Source organism: Ovis aries, chromosome 4 (assembly GCF_016772045.2).
Source record: "Ovis aries strain OAR_USU_Benz2616 breed Rambouillet chromosome 4, ARS-UI_Ramb_v3.0, whole genome shotgun sequence".
NCBI classification, from domain to species: domain Eukaryota; kingdom Metazoa; phylum Chordata; class Mammalia; order Artiodactyla; family Bovidae; genus Ovis; species Ovis aries.
Genome location: NC_056057.1, coordinates 64072991 through 64094269, shown reverse-complemented (window position 1 = coordinate 64094269; position 21279 = coordinate 64072991).

Below are 21279 nucleotides of genomic sequence, written 5' to 3'. Positions count from 1 at the left end.
TGATCCTGATGCTGAAACTGCAATACTTTGGCCACCTGATGCGAAGAATTGGCTCATTTGAAAAGACCCTGATGCTGGAAAAGATAGACGGCAGAAGGAGAAGGGGACAGCAGAGAGTGAGATGGTTGGATGGCATCACCGACTGGATGGACTTGAGTCTGAGCAAGCTCGGGGAGTTGGTGATGAACAGGGAAGCCTGGCGTGCTGCAGTCTGTGGGGTCGCAGAGTCAGACAAGAGTGAGTGACTGAACTGAATATACTTTGGTGTCATGATAAGTATTCATTCATTCATTCATCCAGCACTTTTGAGTGCTAACTCTAGGCCAGTCCCAATGTGTCTTTGACCTGCTATCACCCAACTGACAAGTACTCAGACCCATAAACTCTAAAATAGATACTTGTGTGAAGTACTGTCTTTGTCAGCAATGCTTCTTCAGAGGAAGGGAACTTCAGGCAAGCCCTTGAAAGAGAAGAAAAGACAAAAGAAAATTCATGTAAAGGAAATGTGCAAAGTCATGGAGGTAGAGTAAAGAGGGAAGAGGCTATAGGACACTTAGAGATTATGATAGCTGGCTTCTAATTTGGCTTCCAACGATCCTCATCTCTGATATACATGCACTTGTACAGTCCCCTCCCACACCTAAGCAAAGCTAGTAGTGTACTGTAGAAGTAATGGTATGTGACCAATACAATTAGTCATGAAAGACATTGTGTCTTCCACCTTGGCCTTTGGATTGCCCACTGTAGAAGTCAGCTGCCATGTTTTAAGTACCTTATGGAAAGACCCTAAGGGGAGGAAAGAAGGCTTCCCACCAACACACTTGCCAGCCGTGAGAACAGCACACGCTGGAGGATATACAGCCTCCAGTCCAAGCCGAGGCTTCACAGCCTGTAGTCCCAGTGAACCTCTAACTAAAAACTTAAAAGAAATGCTGTGCCAGAATTCCAAATCCAAGCTTCTCTGGAGGTCATGACTTGTAGGAACCATCAGATAATAAATAATTGTTGTTGTTTTAAACCACTAAGTTCGCGATGATTTGTTGAGCATCCGTGGATAAGTAATATGAAACATTTCAGTGGTTTTTAGCTCTACCAGTGGGACATGCCCTTCTTGTCTGTCCTGGGGGAAGATGCTTCCAGAACTCCAGAGAACTCTAGTTCCGTGGTGAATGGAGTCTTGGAGAGGGAGTAGGTAGATTTTACTTCTCCCACAATCTCCATTTGCACCGCTACACAAGCCACTCAGAATCAACATAAAATCTACATACAGTAATGTGGTGGGAATTTGACTTCAAACCTAACAAACTCCCTGGTCTCCTTTGAAAGGTCAGTTTGTGGTTTTTCTACCAGGCTTCCCAAGCCTCTCCTGGAGAATGCACTACTCCAGGCATTTCCCTCCTTCAAGAAAATAAGTTCTCCATTTCACAGTATGGAATCCCTGCTCTCATTACTTGAGAAATTCTTTCTTTGCCAAGTGTCTGCTCGAAAGTTGTCTCCTTAATAAAAGTGTCACTAATTTTCACCTCTTCCTTAAGACTTTCACAGACTTTTGTTCATATTTCCATGATGTTTTTTTAATTTATTTTAATTCATTTTGCTACAGGATTATATTTTGTAAGTGGGTGGGCTTCATGCTTTATATGTAACCCCAACAGTTTACAAGTACCTCAGGACATAGTAGGTCCTTACTTTGTAGAATGGTAATGGAAACTGGGCAGGTTAAAGTCAACCAGCAGTCTCCTGTCTTTTGAGACTACATGAATTTTTCTTGTATAGCATGTTGCCTCTCTGTTGTTTAGCTCATTTAGTCTCTGAACACGAACTGTTTCACTTCCTCCTCCTTTGCCTGGCAAACTCCTGCATATCCTTTAAGATTTGGTTTAGGTATCATTCACCAAACTTAGGAAGCCTTCCTTGACCCTTTCAGGTAGTTTTAGAAACTCCTTGTTAGGAATTTCTATATCTGTCCATGAACATACTGCACATATTACTGTACATTGCCCTAGATTATCTGTATGGGTTGATGCCTTCATGAGACTGTGAGCCTCAGTGTGGCAATTTTCAACACACAGTTATGCAACAAGGAAATGTCTATGAAATGAATGAATGAATTTTTGTTCCCTACCACATGACCCTTATTGTTAAAATTCTAGGCAAATCTGTCCACAAGGAGGACCATTATCTTGAGACAATTTTGTAAAGCTCTGATCCTTAACACCACCCAATTAAAAATCACAAAGGAAGCTGAAGGAAGGAGCACGATTCCTAATAAAACTCTCAGCCTCGCCTTTTGGCTCCTGCATTAACATTTCTAGGCTTGAATTTAGAATGAGGTAACTAGAATAAATTGTGTTACGTGCCAATGCACTCAACTGCAGTTCAATTATAATTTATGGATCGCTTTGGTCATCAGAGACCATTATCATAACCAAATGCCACAGCCTTATTATGGCACCTGCACTCATCCATCTTGCACAAATGGACACTCAGACACCAAGTGCCTATTGAGAAGGCCATTCCCAAGCTGTGCAGGTTAATGCTGATCTCTGATTAGTCCCAGATTATGTCTCTGGACTGACATTGTAAATCTGAGTTCCCCTTTTAGGGGAAAGATGACAATACAACATGGTATAGGATTTGCACATCTTTTTAACCTTCTCAGTTTGTTTCAAGATACCCCTCACTTTCTTCTAAGACTACAATCATGTCCTCCTCTTTTATCACATTGGTTTTCCCTCTTTCCAAAAATGTGGCTACAGTTGAATATAGCTCCCTACTAGACCTTAAATGTTACTTTCATCTTAAAATGGGGTTTTCTCTTCTTTTAAAAAGACTACAGTTAGCAAAAATGAGATTGTCAAAATCACTTTATCAAATTACGGTTGACATATAAAGAGCTGTACCTATTTCTTGCATAAAACTTGATGCATTTGAGGGTAAGTATACACCCGTGAAAACATCATCACCAAGGCCATACACATATTCATCACAAAGATTTCTCCAGCCACAAAAACAAGATTTATGGACTATCTAATAGCATACGGAAATGCTGTATTTATCGGAAATAACATTCACAGAGGGAAAAATCAATTAATTAAGAAATAGAGTCTCTGAGAGTTGTTTGTTCCCTGTAAACATTAACAGATGACTTGGAATTTACATTCTGCAAGTTGATGTTCCTTTCTAGGAAGATTTCCTATCTAAAAATCTTTTTCTGTTTTGTTTTTAGTTGAAATGTTACAGTCTGGGGCTCTACCCATGAGAATCACTTCTGAATCCCAATAACGTATTCCAGGTGACCTTGTCTGGTTGGAAAGATTGGAGGCTAACCTCAGAACAACTCTGGGAAAGGAAGCTCTGCTTTGCTTGGCATGGTGCTTAGTATCATTGCACTTCCAAAGAACAGGATTGGAACTCTCTCAGCTGCACAGCCTGTCTCTCATGGCACCTGCTTCTCACTACACAGCTGCTAACTGCTTCTCTGTCACCCTGCTGGCATCTTTTTCCCCTGCTCTTCATTCTTTTGTGTTATTCAGGTACACTTGGAATTGCCATGTCCTCAGCTCAACATCAGGAATTTGATTACTGTCTACCCCTACTACTAACTCAGGTTCAAAACTGCCAAATTCCAAATTCCCAAGAATAGAACCTGAACAGCACAGCCCATCTTTCTGAGCCAGATCTCATAAGGAGTTGGTCACTGGCCAGCCTGTCCATGATTCTTTTTGAGTAAGATGTGCAGCCTTGTTCCAATTGCCTGTGACTTTAATGAGGGTCATATAATATAAACATGACCTATTTAAGCAGAGAGTCTGAAGATGGCAAAATGTATTACAACAGGGGTGTCTGAAGCATACATTTATATTTAGCATTTATTTTAGGCCTGAAAACAATGTTTGCTTGGGCCCATATAGTTTTTCTACGTGGGAAAAAAGGACAATCATCACTTTTTATGAGTGATCCTTCAGCCAAGTGGTCTCAAGAGACTACCTCAGAAAAAAACCAGAACTGGAACCAGTGCTGACTTCTTGCAATCCCAACAACTTACTTGAAAGCGACACAAGGGCACTTCAAATTACTTTAGCCAAATTAACATAAATATGAACACCTGTAACCTCGCAGATCACCTCGCTGGCCTATGCACAGGTACATGAGACATCCTAGATGCCGGGCGGTGCACACGGATGAACAGTGCCACACGGACAGGAAGTGAGACAAGAGGATAGTCACTTTACACAGTCTGGAATCGCCATGCAGTCTCAGCACGCGCTCTACTTTTTCTTTTTTGTCTTGCCTTCTGACAATACTTTGCTTCTCATAGACTCCAAGGACTAACAAAATGTGTAGAAGAAACAACACACACGAAATCATAATGCAATGTATTTATTATCAATAGACAACACATACATTAATAATCAACAAAAATTAAACGATGCTACAATTTCCAAACAGTGTGTGTGACTCATGCTATCTTCTTTATCTCAGAGTTATACATCACTAATTCATTCAAAGGATACATTGTGAGTGCAGCTGTTTGACAGCAGCTGTGTGGCAGTGGTGATGCACATGGCAGTTAAGATCTTTTATGTATTTCTATCCTGGCCCTTCATCCCTTTATTGCTTATTTATCCACACATCTATCCCATCTATCCCATTCTACTTGAAACAAAAAAATGGAGTTTAAGTGAACTACTTGAAGTCAAGGTCTTTTGACTTTGAGCCCAAGGCTATTTAAAGGGTGTAGCCTCAGAAACCCACAGCATCAGGATTATCTGGGATATCATGGGAGATGCAAAGTATTGGGTTTATTAAATTAGGAAACAGTGACAGATTTCATTTCCTTGGGCTCCAAAATCACTGCTGACGGTGACATGAAATTAAAAGATGCTTGCTATGACAAAATTAGACAGTGTATTAAAAAAGCAGAGACATCACTTTTCTGACATAGGTACATACAGTAAAAGCTGCAGTTTTTCCAGTAGTCATGTACGGCTGTGAGAGTTGGACCATAAAGACAGCCAAAGAATTGATGCTTTCAAACTGTGGTACAGGAAAAGACTCTAGAGAGTTCCTTGCACAGAAGGGAGATTAATCAATCCTGAAGGAAATCAACCCTGAATATTCATTGGAAGGACTGATGCTGAAGCTTCAATACTTTGGCCACCTGACTGGAAGAGCCAACTCATTAGAAAAGACCCTGATGCTGGGAAAGATTGAGGGCAGAAGGAGAAGGGGATGACAGAGGATGAGATGGCTGGATGGCATCATTGACTCAATGGATATGAATTGGAGAAAACTCCAGGAGATAGTGAAGGATAGGGAAGCCTGTCATGCTGCAGTCCATGGGGTTGCAAAGAGTTAGACACAACTGAGCGACCGAACAGCAGCAACATCAAATCAGGTTCATCTGGACTTGAGAATTGCTGAATCATTCTTGCTGGGGGTGGGATTCAGGCATAGGTTTTTTAAGTTAATTAATTTGGCTGCATAGGGTCTTTGCTGTGGCACGTGGGATCTTCATCGCATCATGTGGCTCTTTCATTGTGGTGCAGGGAACTCTTTAGTTGTGGTCCCTGGGCTCAGTAACTGCAGCACACCAGCTTAGTTGCTCCACGGCATGTGGGATCTCAGATCCCCAACCAGGGATAGACCTGGACTCTTCTGCATTGGCAGGTGGATTCTTAACCATTGGACCACCAGTGAAGCCCTAGCAGGCACCTGTCTTAAGCAAGCTCTCTAGGTGACTCATGTACCACCAGAGTCAGAGAAAGGTTTTAGGCTACTTATTTTTATCTTCTGCACATATGCAGGGTATTAGTAAACCTTGCTTTAATTGGACTGATTCATTGTCTCAGATCTTCTCAGAAGAATCTCATTTTAAGAACTTGAACCAGTCTGTTCTGTGCTGTAAAGCATCCCAACACTCCAGTCAATCAGCATCTGCATTGTCCTAAGGCAATGCTGCTCAACTGGGGGCAATTTTGTCCCATAGGGGACATTTGGCAATGTCTATAGACATTTTTCTGAGTGAACTCCAGGAGTTAGTGGTGGACAGGGAGGCCTGGTATGCTGCAATTCATGGGGTCACAAAGAGTCGAACATGACTGAGCAAATGAACTGAACTGAACTGAACTGATAGACATTTTTGATTGTCATGGCTTTGTGGGGCATGATATGACCGGCATCCAGTGGGCCAAGGCCAGAGAAGCTGCTAAACATACAATAATGCACAAGGCATCTCCTTATAACAAAAATTATCCAGCAGAGAATAGCAATAGTGCTGAGGTTGAAAAACCCTGCCCTAGAGGATCCTAGACAATCGATGACCAAGATGCCTCATGAAGGCATTTTGACCTGCTTTCTTCCCTCTCCACTCCCCAAATTATTAATTGCCACTTAGAAATGGCAAAGTTTGCTTGCCAGGCAGAGAGGTATTCTGATTTAAACTTGATTCAGAAAAAAAAAAAAAAAACAAAACTGCCACTTGACAGCGGAATCACAATATATCATACCAAACTCATCCATCGTCGTCCTCATTTTTTTCAAATCGAATGAGCCAACATCACCCTCATTAATATTTTACATAGCTATGCTATACATTTAATAAAATGCATGCCCTTTAAAAGTCAAAATATTCCCGCTAGGACTTGTATATGATACCATATAATTTTTCTTGAAACAGGATCTGGCTTGGAGAATGACTTCAATTTGTTTTCCAGACACATGTGACATAAATCACTATTTCACTGACTCTGATCACCAGACCATTGCTGGCCTCCAATAAATATTTTCCAGCCTGCAAACCTTTTACCACAGAAAGTTCTTATTTTTGAAAGCTATAAACTGAAACGATGACCCTTGACAGGCAATGAAACATATAGCATTCCTTGTTAAAGTTCTAATTTTTACTATATTTTAGTAATAAAATTAATAATTGAAGAGAGAAAATACAGTAGTGTCATCTTAGCTTGGTATCACCCAAAGCAAAATCTGTGGTGGAGGTTTATGATGAATAGTTAATTTGAGAAACTGATTACAAAAAGGAGAAGCAAGGGGCTGGAGAATGAAGCAGGAAAAGAGGGAAACCCAACTACACCTTAAGGCAGCTGCACCCTAAGTTGGCTACCCGATGGACAACTGGTCACTTCATACCATGAGCCTTTGGGAAACCTTATGAAATATATCTCATTTTTTATGGGATAAATGAAAAATCAAACAGGGGCTCTGTATCAGCCTAGAGGAGTGGGTTGGGGAGGGAGATGGAAAGGAGTTTCAAAGGGGAGGTGATTAAAAAAAATGAAATGTGTCTCAGAATCATCAGCCTGGGTAAGAAAGGGGGAGGCAGTTTCCTTCCACTGCCAGTCTCATAGGTCAGCGTTGTTGTACAGGATGCCTGAGTACTAACTGTTTCAGAGATGCCCAAAGACAGGAAATGTGAAAGGCCTACAACAAGAAAATATGAAGTTAACCTGTCAGAAATTTGTGGACAACTGTAGAACTTGCCCTTGTAGAGCTAATTACAATGAGAGGTATGGCCAGAGTACTTCAAGAGATGAAGAGGTGTATGCAACAGAACTCTTTAATGACATGCTTATATTACCCATCCATCGGTAGTGTATACAATGAATATATAGATGTCTGAGACATGTTTTATACACCTTATATATATATATCTTATATAAGATATATAGATATATATATCTTATATAGCCCTGTAAGTATTAGGTACATATGATACACACATACACACATATGCATGTACACATACAATTTATAAGTATATAAGTCAAATAAATATATACTAACATGTTAAATGCTTATATAATATTTGATAATCATCATAGAGATTTTCAATGTTTTTCTTGTCTAAGCTTAAGGACTTCCCTGATAGCTCAGATGGTAAAGAATCTGCCTGCAACATGGGAGACCAGGGTTCAATCCCTGGGTCAGGAAGATCCTCTGGAGAAGGGAATGGCAACCCACTCCCGTATTCTTGCCTAGAGACTCCCATGAACAGAGGAGCCTAGCAGGCTAAAGTCCATGGGATCACAGAGAGCTGGACATGACTGAGTGACTACCACAAGCTTAGAGTTGCCTAAGATGTATGGAAGACCAGTTAGAACTAGACATGGAACAACAGACTGGCTCCAAATAGGAAAAGGAGTACAGCAAGGCTGTATATTGTCACCCTGCTTATTTAACTTTTACATAGAGTACATCATGAGCAACGCTGGGCTGGAGGAAGTGCAAGCTGGAATCAAGATTGCCAGGAGAAATATCAATAACCTCAGATATGCAGATGACACCACCCTTATGGCAGAAAGTGAAGAGGAACTAAAAAGCCTCTTGATGAAAGTGAAAGAGGAGAGTGAAGAAGTTGCCTTAAAGCTCAACATGCAGAAAACGAAGATCATGGCATCTAGTCCCATCACTTCATGGCAAATAGATGGGGAAACAGTGGAAACAGTGTCAGACTTTATTTTTCTGGGCTCCAAAATCACTGCAGATGGTGATTGCAGCCATGAAATTAAAAGACGCTTACTCCTTGGAAGGAAAGTTATGACCAACCTAGATAACATATGCAAAAGCAGAGACATTACTTTGCCAACAAAGGTCCATCTAGTCAAGGCTATGGTTTTTCCTGTGGTCATGTATGGATGTGAGAGTTGGACTGTGAAGAAAGCTGAGTGCCGAAGAATTGATGCTTTTGAAGTGTGGTGTTGGAGAAGACTCTTGAGAGTCCCTTGGACTGCAAGGAGCTCCAACCAGTCCATCCTGAAGGATCTCAGTCCTGGGTGTTCATTGGAAGGACTGATGCTGAAGGTGAAACCAATATTTTGGCCACCTGATGCGAAGAGCTGACTCATTTGAAAAGACCCCGATATTAGCAAAGATTGAAGGCAGGAGGAGAAGGGGACGACAGAGGATGAGATGGCTTGATGGCATCACCAACTCGATGGACATGAATTTGGGTAAAATCTGGGAGTTGGTGATGGAAAGGGAGGCCTTCGTGCTGCGATTCATGGGGTCACAAAGAGTCGGAACGACTGAGTGACTGAACTGAACTGAACTGAACTGAAGACGTATGGTTACTCTCATTTTGGCCTCATTTGAAAGGAATTATCATTTGACACTGAAATGCATGGCTTCACATCTTATTGGAAGTTCATGACTAGTATACCTTTCTAGTGGATGTTAGTCTTATATCTTTTGGATAATATATTTGATACTGACCTTTTGCTGTTTTGACTTAGAATTTGAGTACTTCTGTTTAAATCCTATCTATACAACATAACAGCTGTGTGACCTTGGGCAAGTTGTTGAACCTTGTGGGCATGAGTTTCCTCAATTATAAAATGAAGACAATGATAACACCTACCACATACGATTTTTATAGGAACAAATAGTTAAATATGAAAAACCTTTAGGTTGGGGCCTGGCACATAGCAGGAGTTCCTAGTATCTTAGCTATTCATACTGAATAAATGTTAGCTATCATTTTTATACATGCATATCCAAACTGTATGGAAGGAGATAGAAGAGAGAGGATGAAATTAGTTGGCCTAACATTTCTCGGGTCATTTCCTACCAATAAGCAATCTTCAAAACTGAACACACTTTAAATTACATGTCTTTGTTTTGTTTTTAAGCACTTTGCTTATCCTAAGTTTTCCTCAGAGATAAACTTTTAATGTGTTTTGGAGAGCATTTAGCATGTCATTTGAGAATTGCTGAGTCACACTAGGGAGTTATTGAAGGGAACAGAGCCTTTAAAGTAAAAATCCAAGAAATGTTAAAAGCAAAACATCACATAAGTGACTCCAGATAAGTTGACTTGGGAGTCATACTTGCAATTAGGTGACTAAAGGGTAGGAAAATCCTCAAATAAGACAAATCAGAAACATTCTCTGTACTTTTTTCTAAGTCCTGTGCTAAGGCTAGATAGAAGAGTCTGTAACTCAAGAAGCTCATAGCCTAGTAACCCTGCTACTTAGCTTTAAACCAAGTGTATATGAACCAAATGTATATGAACCAAATGTACAAACATGTTTTAGATATGAAACAAAAAATAAATCAACCAAGGTTTTGTCTGAGTGGTCTCAGTAAAAATTCAGCCATTTGGTACAAAGAATATGATCCAAGGAGGACTATATGGGGTTTTAGAATTAATGCTTACATGTGGCTTGGTTCCACTATTAGATATAAAGGGCAATCTGGAGCCACGTCCAGGCTGTTGTATTCCTACAGAGAAAGAACAAGAGTCCAACCCTAGTCCTTGAAAATGAGAAGAAAACCTAGAAGGAAACAGGAAAGCAGATTGTAAATGAAAGTTGTAAAGCTCTTCCAACTGAAACACATTCTGTCTAAAGCAAGAGATGTCACATTAATTGAGCACCTACTATGTACCAGTTTGCCACCTACTATGTGCCAGTTCTCTATGTAAGAAATATCATCATTTCCATTTCCAAAGATCTCTAATATCTCAGAAGTTAAGTTAGCAAATCCTCAAAAGATTATAAATGTAATAAGAAGCCAAAGAAGAGCTGTAACCCCTGCCTATCTAGTAATACACATCATCAGAATGCTTTTTCATCTATGTGAACACCAGCTTACCAAATAAGCAGTTGACGTATCATAGCCAGCTGGTCAATGACCATGTGAGGTCATCGGCAGTGACTTGGTATTAGTCATTTTTAAGCCCTGGCAGTGACAGAAAAATGCTCTTGATATTTCAGAGCCATAGAGTGGGAATCATTTACTGAATCAAGTAATTGCCTCTCAATGTCTGCAGCAAGTTAACTACCTAAGGCAAGTGAGACAAATACCCTCAAGAGAATTGTATTTGTTTATCCTGTTGAGTAGGCTTTTAATTGTGGTATGTCCCTTTGCCTAACCTCCTTGACATTTAAAGGGTGATGGTCGATTCTATACTTCTTATTCATGCTGACAATAAATAAAACAAGGCAAAGAATTGATCTTCTACTAAAGGCCAATTATGTGCAGGAAAACAGAATGGTGAGCACAAGACTTTCTGTACTGTCTCTGTCCTCTGCTATCTATCAAGCTAAGCCCAAATGGTTTCTTCTTTTCTAGAGGTATTGGGATTGGAGCAGAGATCATGCATCAGTCTCTGGTCCCAGGATCACCACTGCTCTGCAACCTTGGGAAGACCCTTAACCTCTCTGATCCAAATAACCGCATTAGATGTAACTGATATTCATTTACACACTTTGAGAGTGGCTGAAAATTTCACATACACATGTTCTTTTACTTAATATAAACATCCTCCACTAATCCTGCCATGCTGGTGATACTACCTCTACCCTTCAGGTAAAGAAACTAAGGTTTAGAGATGGAAACTTTTTTTTATCCAGGTTCCAATAAAGAAATGAACTGACCCCCCAGTTCCTCACACTGCCTACTATAGTGAGTTGGTCATGGCCCTCTTCACTTTGGTAAAATTAGAATTTTCTTATTTCAAATTAAAAGCAATCAGATGTTCAGTTCAGTTCAGTTCAGTCGCTCAGTCGTGTCCAACTCTTTGCGACCCCATGAATCGCAGCATGCCAAGCCTCCCTGTCCATCACCAACTCCCGGAGTTCACTCAAACTCACATCTATCGAGTCGGTGATGCCATCCAGCCATATCATTCTCTTTTGTCCCCTTCTCCTCCTGCCCTCAATCCCTCCCAGCATCAGAGTCTTTTCCAATGAGTCAGCTCTTTGCATCAGGTGGCCAAAGTACTGGAGCTTCAGCTTTAGCATCATTCCTTCCAAGGAACACTCAGGACTGATCTCCTTTAGGATGGACTGGTTGAATCTCCTTGCAGTCCAAGGGACTCTCAAGAGTCTTCTCCAACAGCACACTTCAAAAGCATCAATTCTTCGGCGCTCAGCTTACTTCACAGTCCAACTCTCACATCCATACATGACTACTGGAAAAACCATAGCCTTGACTAGACAGACGTTTGTTGGCAAAGTAATGTCTCTTCTTTTCAATATGCTATCTAGGTTGGTCATAACTTTCCTTCCAGGGAGTAAGCGTCTTTTAATTTCATGGCTGCAATCACCATCTGCTAAGAACGTTCAAATGTAACTTTCTTCTTAGTGCACTTTGCTCTAGGAACAGCAATCAATTACTTAGATTTAACCCCTCTCCCTTCCTTTCATGCTCAACTTCTGCTAAGACCTTTTGAGTATCTGCTGTAAACTTTCTTGATTCTCTTTTCTTCCATTCTCCATCCCACTGCCTAGTTCAGACGTGTGCCAAAGACTTTCCTGGGCCCCAGCCTCCTCCTCACTTCCTTTCAATCTATTCTCTCTGCACTTTTGGCTGTTTGACTTTCATATTATAGTTTTCTTTGCTGTGAGAAACCCTTGACTCACTCCACTACTCTCCCAGGTTCAGCTCCTATACAGCCCTCATCCCATCTCAACCCAACACCAGCTGTTTTCAGCAGTCTCGGCACCCTGGGTTGCTTCACGCCTCCATGCAGTTATTTCTGTTGGAACTCTACTGTCACCTTACCAAAGGAAGAATTTTCTTTATCCTTGAAAGCTCAGCTACCCCACGACTTTCCTCCCCCTCCTTCTCCTCCTTACTCACACCCACTTCCCCTTTTAGTCAGATCTACTATTCACCCACAATTGTCAATTTTATGAAGATGACAGTGAAGAGTTCCCACAAACTGGGAAACAAGGTAAGTAAAATGATTCTCTGAGAGTTAAACCTTAAAACCAATATATAAAGAATCAAGGCAGAGAAGTGCCAAGTTATCTTAAAGAGAATAGTTTTCAAGCTTTAAAGATTGGGTTATAATAATCTGAAACCGTTAGGGCCAGATTTACTTTGGAATTCAGAGGGGCGTTTTTTTTTTTTTTTTTTTTGGTAGTACAATGCAACTACCTTATATTCTATATATAATGTGTGCGTGCTCAGTTGCTCAGTCTTGTCTGACTCTTTCCGACCCCACGGACTGTAGCCCACCAGACTCCTCTGTCATGAAATTTTCTCATGGAATATTCCAGGCAAGAACACTGGAGTGAATTGCCATATCCTACCCCAGGGGATCTTTCTAAGCCAGGGATCAAATCCACATCTCTTGCATCTCCTGCATTGGCAGGCAGATGCGTTACCACTGCACCACCTGGGAAGCCCCTCTGTATATAATATTCTCAATATAATGCATCATGGAAATCATCAGTATTTGTTCAATGAAAGTATGAACTTCACGTTGCTGCTGCTGCTGCTGCTGCTGCTGCTGCTAAGTTGCTTCAGTCATGTCCGACTTTGTGTGACCCCATAGACGGCAGCCCACGAGGCTCCCCCGTCCCTGGGATTCTCCAGGCAAGAACACTGGAGTGGGTTGCCATTTCCTTCTCCAATGCATGAAACTGAAAAGTGAAAGTGAAGTCCTCAGTCATGTCCGACTCTTAGTGACCCCATGGACTGCAGCCCACCAGGCTCCTCCATCCATGGGGTTTTCCAGGCAAGAGTACTGGAGTGGGCTGCCATTGCCTTCTCTGGAACTTCACACTAAGTAGCATAAATAAAGATTATGAATAGCTTCATGGTATTTCAGGTCACATTTGCCCTCAATTTACCACTTTTGGTTTCAGAGCTTTGAGGATTTCAGAATTGTGGATAATGGGTTGTGAACCTGAATCTCTCTAAATAAACAAATTCTCCATCAGGAAGGGAAGCAGTCAGCTACAAAGAAGTGAGTCAATAAGCCCATATTCAAGAGGAGGGGCTTATACACGGGCGTGAGGACCCAGAACCTGGACCACAGAGTATTGGAGGCTGCCTACCCTACAAGGGATTGTGAGGTATTCCAGGATTAGATAAAGCTGAGCTGTTTTCATCCCTAGAGAAAGGGTCAAGGAGAGAGAGTAGTTTACAGAACCTGGAAGGATAGAGTCATGTGGAGAGGGCAGCCTTGAAAGACATGTGTCCTTGATTAAGGGAACAGACATCTTCTGATGACCCCATAGGTGGAAAGCAGGTGGAATAAATACCCCGATCTCTTTTTTCTCTCTTCTTCCATGTCTTGATGGACCTCTAGACTGGCAGAACCCAATTAGACACCCTGAAGCAAGAGGGCACATTGATGTAGTTGGTTCAGGTCAAACTGCAAGGACAGAGAGTGAGTCTGGAGGGATAAATAGAAGATAGCAACCAGCACATAATACTAGTATCTGGAAAATTACCTGTCAGGGACATTTAGGTCCCAGGGAACTTGCATTTGAAAGGCTAATTTGGTACAAGATATTAATGGCTTATAATGGAAAATAATCTGAAAATGAATATATATATATATGTTTAAAAGAAACTGAATCACTGCCATATGCCTAAAACTAACATTAATACTGTAAGTCAACTACAGTTCAATAAGAAAAGGTTAACTTGAATTATGATTATTTTTAAAGCATGAGATAGTTTAACAACTGCATTATAAATTTCTGGTCATCAAGAATGGAGCCAAATTTACCTCTGAATATTATGTAATAATTTGTTCATGCCAACACAGGTTCTCAAAAATTTCAGTATTTGAGAACTAGAAGGAACCTCAACTATTACACAGTAAACACACTTTTATTTTAAGAATGAGAAAATTGCTGAGATGTTAAGTGAATTGCCTAAGACCACACAATGCTAAGCCCACATGTTCCAACACTATCTGTAATTTACTAATTCCTTAATAGTAATGATAATAACTTTGCAAGTATACAACATTTGAAAGTTTACAAAGAGCTTCCACCCACATGATCTCACAATAATTCTGAGTTACTTAGAAGGTAAATGCTATTTCCATTTTATAACTCAGAGAGCGATGGACATAGATGCTATTTTCAACACAACAAAAATGCCATAATAAGCATAGAAAATAATATAGAAGTTTGGAGCTTATTGAATTCAGCCATTCATTCTCATTACATAGAATTATCTTCTCTAATTGGCTATGGCAATTCTCTGAACTACAGACTGAAGGGCTGCTCAATGAGAAACCAATACAGGATCATGCTGTATGAAATTGCTGAGAGCAATGTTATGTTAGTTTCAGGTGCACAGCAAAGAAATTCACTTGTACATATATATGTATCTATTCGTATATACATTCTTTTGCATACATCTGAAACTAATACAACATTGCTAATCAACCATACTCCAATAGAAAATAAAAACGATTTTAAAAAGGAAAAGGCAAGAGCAGACTGAAATAGATCTCAGGGAGTCTTCCAAGGGGAGAAAGGGAATAAAACAGCCCTGCCAAGGGCCTCTCCTTCTATACCGTAGATAGAGTGCCTCCTCGTGACATATCTATAGCATTCTCCAGGAAACAAAGCCTATAATCTCTTGGAGGACTCTACACAATGAACTTGGGTACACGCATACAAAAGACAAAAAAATAAATGAAACAGTAGGCTGAGGGGCAAAACAGGGTAAAATTTGAAGCCTATAGTACTGTTCTAGTTTAATCCACTGCTATTTTTTTTTTAATTTTTTAAATTTTTTTTAGTTTTTTATTTTTTAAATTTTAAAATCTTTAATTCTTACATGCATTCCCAAACATGAACCCCCCTCCCACCTCCCTCCCCACATCATCCCTCTGGGTCATCCCCATGCACCAGCCCCAAGCATGCTGCACCCTGCATCAGACATAGACTGGCGATTCAATTCTTACATGATAGTATACATGTTAGAATGCCATTCTCCCAAATCATCCCACCCTCTCCCTCTCCCTCTGAGTCCGAAAGTCCGTTATACACATCTGTGTCTTTTTTCCTGTCTTGCATACAGGGTCGTCATTGCCATCTTCCTAAATTCCATATATATGTGTTAGTATACTGTATTGGTGTTTTTCTTTCTGGCTTACTTCACTCTGTATAATTGGCTCCAGTTTCATCCATCTCATCAGAACTGATTCAAATGAATTCTTTTTAATGGCTGAGTAATACTCCATTGTATATATGTACCACAGCTTTCTTATCCATTCATCTGCTGATGGACATCTAGGTTATTTCCATGTCCTGGCTATTATAAACCACTGCTATTTAACAAACTGTAAAACTTGATAGTTTAAAATAACATTCCTTTTTATCATAGTCCACAATTTCATGGGTCAAGAATTCCCATAGGGCTCTGCTGGGCAATTTTCCTGTTCACATACCAATGACTGGAATGATTTAGTGATATTCAGCTGAAGGCTGACCTGGTCTGGAAGAGTCAAGAGACTTTATTCACATATCAGCATCTTGATGGGAATGTCTTGAAAGTTTAGCTCACCTCTGCCTCTCTCCCTCCATTTAGCTTCAGGGCCCTCTATGAGATATCCAGTAGCGTAGCTGGATTTCTTACCTGGCCATTCAAGATTCCCAAAGCCTTAGCAGGCAGTCACTAGCCTCTGTTCAAGGACAGGCCCAGAACTGTCACAGCACCAATTCAGCTGTGTAGTTTTGGTCCAAGAAGTCACAGGTTGACCCCCTTTAAGGAGAAGCCAAACAGACTCCACCAATCGGTGGGAGCAGCACCAAAGAATTTATGACCATCTTTGGTGGTGGTGGTTTATCACTAAATTGTGTCTGAGTCTTGTGACTCCACGGAATATAGCCCACCAGGCTTCTCTGTCCATGGGGTTTCTCAGGCAAGGATACTGGAGTGGATTGCCATTTCCTTCTCCAGAGGATCTTCCTGATCCAGGAATCGAATTCGGATCTCCTGCATTGCAGGTGGATTCTTTACTGACTGAAGATTAAGGGAAGCCCCCATGACCATCTTTAATTCCATATGATTCTTACCATAAACTGCTCCTATTTTCTCCATTCTTTTCACTGTTACCACTTATTCAATGTTTCTACAGTTATAACCTGAAGAAAATAATGAGGGCACTGGCTGGAGGTAATTTTTATTTCCAGGAACATGCCCCATCAACTGGGGACATAAGTTGAAATAATTGATCTCTCTAGCATCACTGGTATGTGTGTTGTTTCACCAGCCTGGGTTTAAGTGATGTAATGTATTCATAGCCTTGAATACGATGCCCTTCTTTCCTCTAACCACCTACTCATATTGCAAAGGTTTACAGACTCTCCATCCCAGGTATTTTAGGAATCCTTAGGCTTGTTTATCCATGTCTGTTGCTCACTTCTCTCTGCCATGGAGGTTGGGGCAATCTCGTGGGAGTGGCTATTGCTTCTGTCACTCTCTCTGGTTTTGATGCTCGTTTACTTCAATACACCTCCCGAGCACACATTATTAAGGGAATTTGTTATTGTTATTTTAATCCTCATGGTGCTAAAGAATAAATGACCCTTCCTTTCCAAATGAATGGGACAAAACTTCCTCTCTATTTTTATTCTTACAGAAGATGTGTCTCTTTGTGAAGCTGCCCAACTGTCCAGTGTTCAGTTCAGTTCTGTCACTCAGTAATGTCCGACTCTTTGGGACTCTTTGGACTGCAGCACGCCAGGCCTCCCTATCCATCACCAACTCCCGGAGTTTACTCAAACTCATGTCCTTTGAGTCAGTGATGCCATCCAACCATCTCATCATCTGTCGTCCCCTTCTCCTCCACCTTCAGTCTTTCCCAGCATCAGGATCTTTTCAAATGAGTCAGTTCTTTGCATCATGTGGCCAAAATATTGGCGTTTCAGCTTCAACATCAGTCCTTCCAATGAATATTCAGGACTGATTTCCTTTAGGATGGACTGGTTGGATCTCCTTGCAGTTCAAGGGACTCTCAAGAGTTTTCTCCAACACCACAGTTCAAAAGTATCAACTCTTTGGCACTCAGCTTTCTTTATAGTTCAACTCTCACATCCATACACGACTACTGGAAAAGCCATAGCCTTGACTAGACACACTTTTGTCGACAAAGTAATGTCTCTACCTTTTAATATGCTGTCTAGATTGGTCATAACTTTGCTTCCAAGAAGTTAAGTGTCTTTTAATTTCATGGCTGTAGTCACCATCTGCAGTGATTTTGGAGGCCCAAAATAAAGTCTGACACTGTTTCCCCATCTATTTGCCATGAAGTGATGGGACTGGATGCCATGATCTTAGTTTTCTGAATGTTGAGCTTTAAGCCAACTTTTTCACTCTCCTCTTTCATTTTCATCAAGAGGCTCTTTAGCTGTTCTTCCCTTTCTGTTGTAACGGTGGGTGTTACCTGCATATCTGAGGTTACTGATATTTCTCCCGGCAATCTTGATTCCAGCTTGTGTTTCATCCAGCCCAGCATTTCTCATGATGTACTCTGCTGCTGCTGCTGCTAAGGCGCTTCAGTTGTGTCTGACTCTGTGAGACCCCAGAGACGGCAGTCCACCAGGCTCCCCCGTCCCTGGGATTCTCCAGGCAAGAACACTAAAGTGGATTGCCATTTCCTTCTGCATATAAGTTAAATAAGCAGGGTGACAATATGCAGCCTTGACGAAATCCTTTTCCTATTTGGAACCAGTCTGTTGTTCCATGTCCAGTTTTAACTGTTGCTTCCTGACCTGCATACAGATTTCTCAAGAGGCAGGTCAGGTGGTCTGGTATTCCCATCTCTTGCAGGATTTTCCACAGTTTATTGTGACCCACACAGTCAAAGGCTTTGGCATAGTCAATAAAGCAGAAATAGATGTTTAGAACTAGAAGTTTTTCTGAAACCCTTGCTTTTTCGATGATCCAGTGGATGTTGGCAATTTGATCTCTGGTTCCTCTGCCTTTTCTAAAGCCAGCTTGAACATCTGGAAGTTCACAGTTCATGTATTGCTGAAGCCTGGCTTGGAGAAATTTGAGCATTACTTTACTGGTGTGTGAGATGAGTGCAATTGTGCGGTAGTTTGAGCATTCTTTGGCTTTGCCTTTCTTTGGGATTGGAATGAAAACTGACCTTTTCCAGTCCTGTGGCCACTGCTGAGTTTTCCAAATTTGCTGACACATTGAGTGCAGCACTTTCACAGCATCATCTTTCGGGATTTGAAATAGCTCAACTGAAATTCCATCACCTCCACGAGCTTTGTAGTGATGCTTACCTAAGGCCCGCTTGACTTCACATTCCAGGATGTCTGGCTCTAAGCCAGCAATCACACCATCATGATTATCTGGATCATGAAGATCTTTTTCATATAGTTCTTCTGTATATTCTTGCCGTCTTTTCTTAATATCTTCTGCTTATGTTAGGTCTATACCATTTCTGTCCTTTATTGAGTCCATCTTTGCATGAAATGTTCTCTTGATATCTCTAATTTTCTTGAAGAGATCTCTAGTCTTTCCCATTCTATTGTTTTCCTCTATTTCTTTGCACTGATCACTGAGGAAGGTTTTCTTTTCTCTCCTTGCTATTCTTTGGAACTCTGCATTCAAATGGGTATAACTTTCCTTTTCTCCTTTGTTTTTTGCTTCTCTTCTTTTCACAGCTATTTGTAAGACCTCCTCAGACAGACATTTTGTGTTTTTGCATTTCTCTTCCATGAGGATGGTCTTGATCCCTGTCTCCTGTACAATGTCACGAACCTCCGTCCAGTGTTACCATATGTTTCATTCAGCTAGGCAGAACCAGATACCTTGGGGGTGCTGATGCAGCCAGGGAAGTTGGCACTAGAGGAGCTCCCGCACCTACGTGGCTATAAGTTATGTTCGGATCTCTCCTCCCATGCTTTGATCAGACAACTGTGCTACCAGTGGCTCAGGGTGTAACTTTCCCCTTTACTTATGGTATGTCCTCTCTCAGGAGTGCTGTCTGCCCATTTCCCCTCCCAGCTTCTGTTAGGACATGCCGTCTCCCTATCCTTCACTCCCCTTTTTGCAGTCTCTCATGTATGTCTCTATACCTGGAGCGTTGATGTTCATAGACTTCTTTAGTTACCTTTGTGAACCCCTTTCAAGCTCTAAATAAATCAATAAATGCAAACAGATGTGTGATGTGTGTCTGCATGTTTGCGGGTGAGATAGTGTGTCTAAATCCCTTCAACAGAAACATCTTTTTTACAGTCCCTGTCAACCAAAAATTTTAGATTGCTGCATTCTATTCAAACCACATATTTGCCCCATTTCCTTCACCTTTGCCTTGGCTAGAAACATGAGTTGGAAGAAAAATAATTTCTGCATTTATTTCCAGTATAGAGATAATTCTGTTTCCTATTTATCATTCAGGGGACTAAACCAAAATCTGCTGTCCCTCAAAGTCCATTCTGATTGGCCTGGTTATGAACACAGGTGCTTGGCACAGAGTAGGGCCCATTTGCTGCTTCTGCCCAGCCTGGGGTGGAGACGGGGATTGTCTGATTCCTCTTTTTGGGGGAATATAATTGGTTTGCAGTACTGTGTTAGTTTCTGCTGTAACACATGGTGAATCAGCCATATGTATGCATATATCGCCTTCCTCTTGAAACTCCCTCCCCAGTCCACTCCTCTAGATCATCCCAGAGCACTGAGCTGAGTTTCCTGTGTTATACAGCAACTTCCCTCTAGCCATCTATTTCACGCATGGTAGTGTACATGTATCAGTGCCACTCTCTCAATTCACCCCCCTGCCGCCCCACCGTTCCCCTACAGTGTCTAAAAGTCCCTTCTGTGGTTCTTTTAAAGGCTGAAGTTTGGGAAATGATCCCCAGTGTTCCTCCCTAATTCTCAAGTTTGGTTGTTCACATGCATGGGGAAGATCTGTCCCTCGGGAAGGATCTGTAGTGTCAGGAGTTATCACCACTTCTATGGATGATCACAATGATTTGAGAATGTACCACCCGCAGAATCAGTGTGTGAGTTTGTCCCTTTTTCTCCTTCACACACAGAGAGAGCACAAAAAGGGGCCCTGGCATGGGATGAACTGCTTTCTAAAGTCATTCAGCCTTACAAACAGTTAGATAATTCTAATTATACATGAATCATCTGTGTCTGATTTATTTCATCAACATATCTCTCAATTAGTTACCATTGCATATTTTGAGTTCTCACAGCATTGTAAATGCACAACCCCATGGACTGTAGCCTTTCAGATTCCTCTGTTTGTAGAATTTTCCAAGCAGGTGAGTTGCCTACTCCAGTGGATTTTCCTGACCCAGGGATCAAATCTGTGCTTCCTGTGGCTTCTACAATGGCAGGTGAATTCTTCACCACTGTGCCACCAAGCTTCCCAAGAAGCCTGTCATTCATCACTGAATGTTCTTTTGCCTTGTGCTTTTTTGGGTATCTTTTGACACCAACATCATCTCTCCCCTAGAGGTGCAAATATCCTGATCTCAGAACCAAATTAGAATCTGTAGAACACCCCAGGCAGTTTCAAAGAAGGAAGGA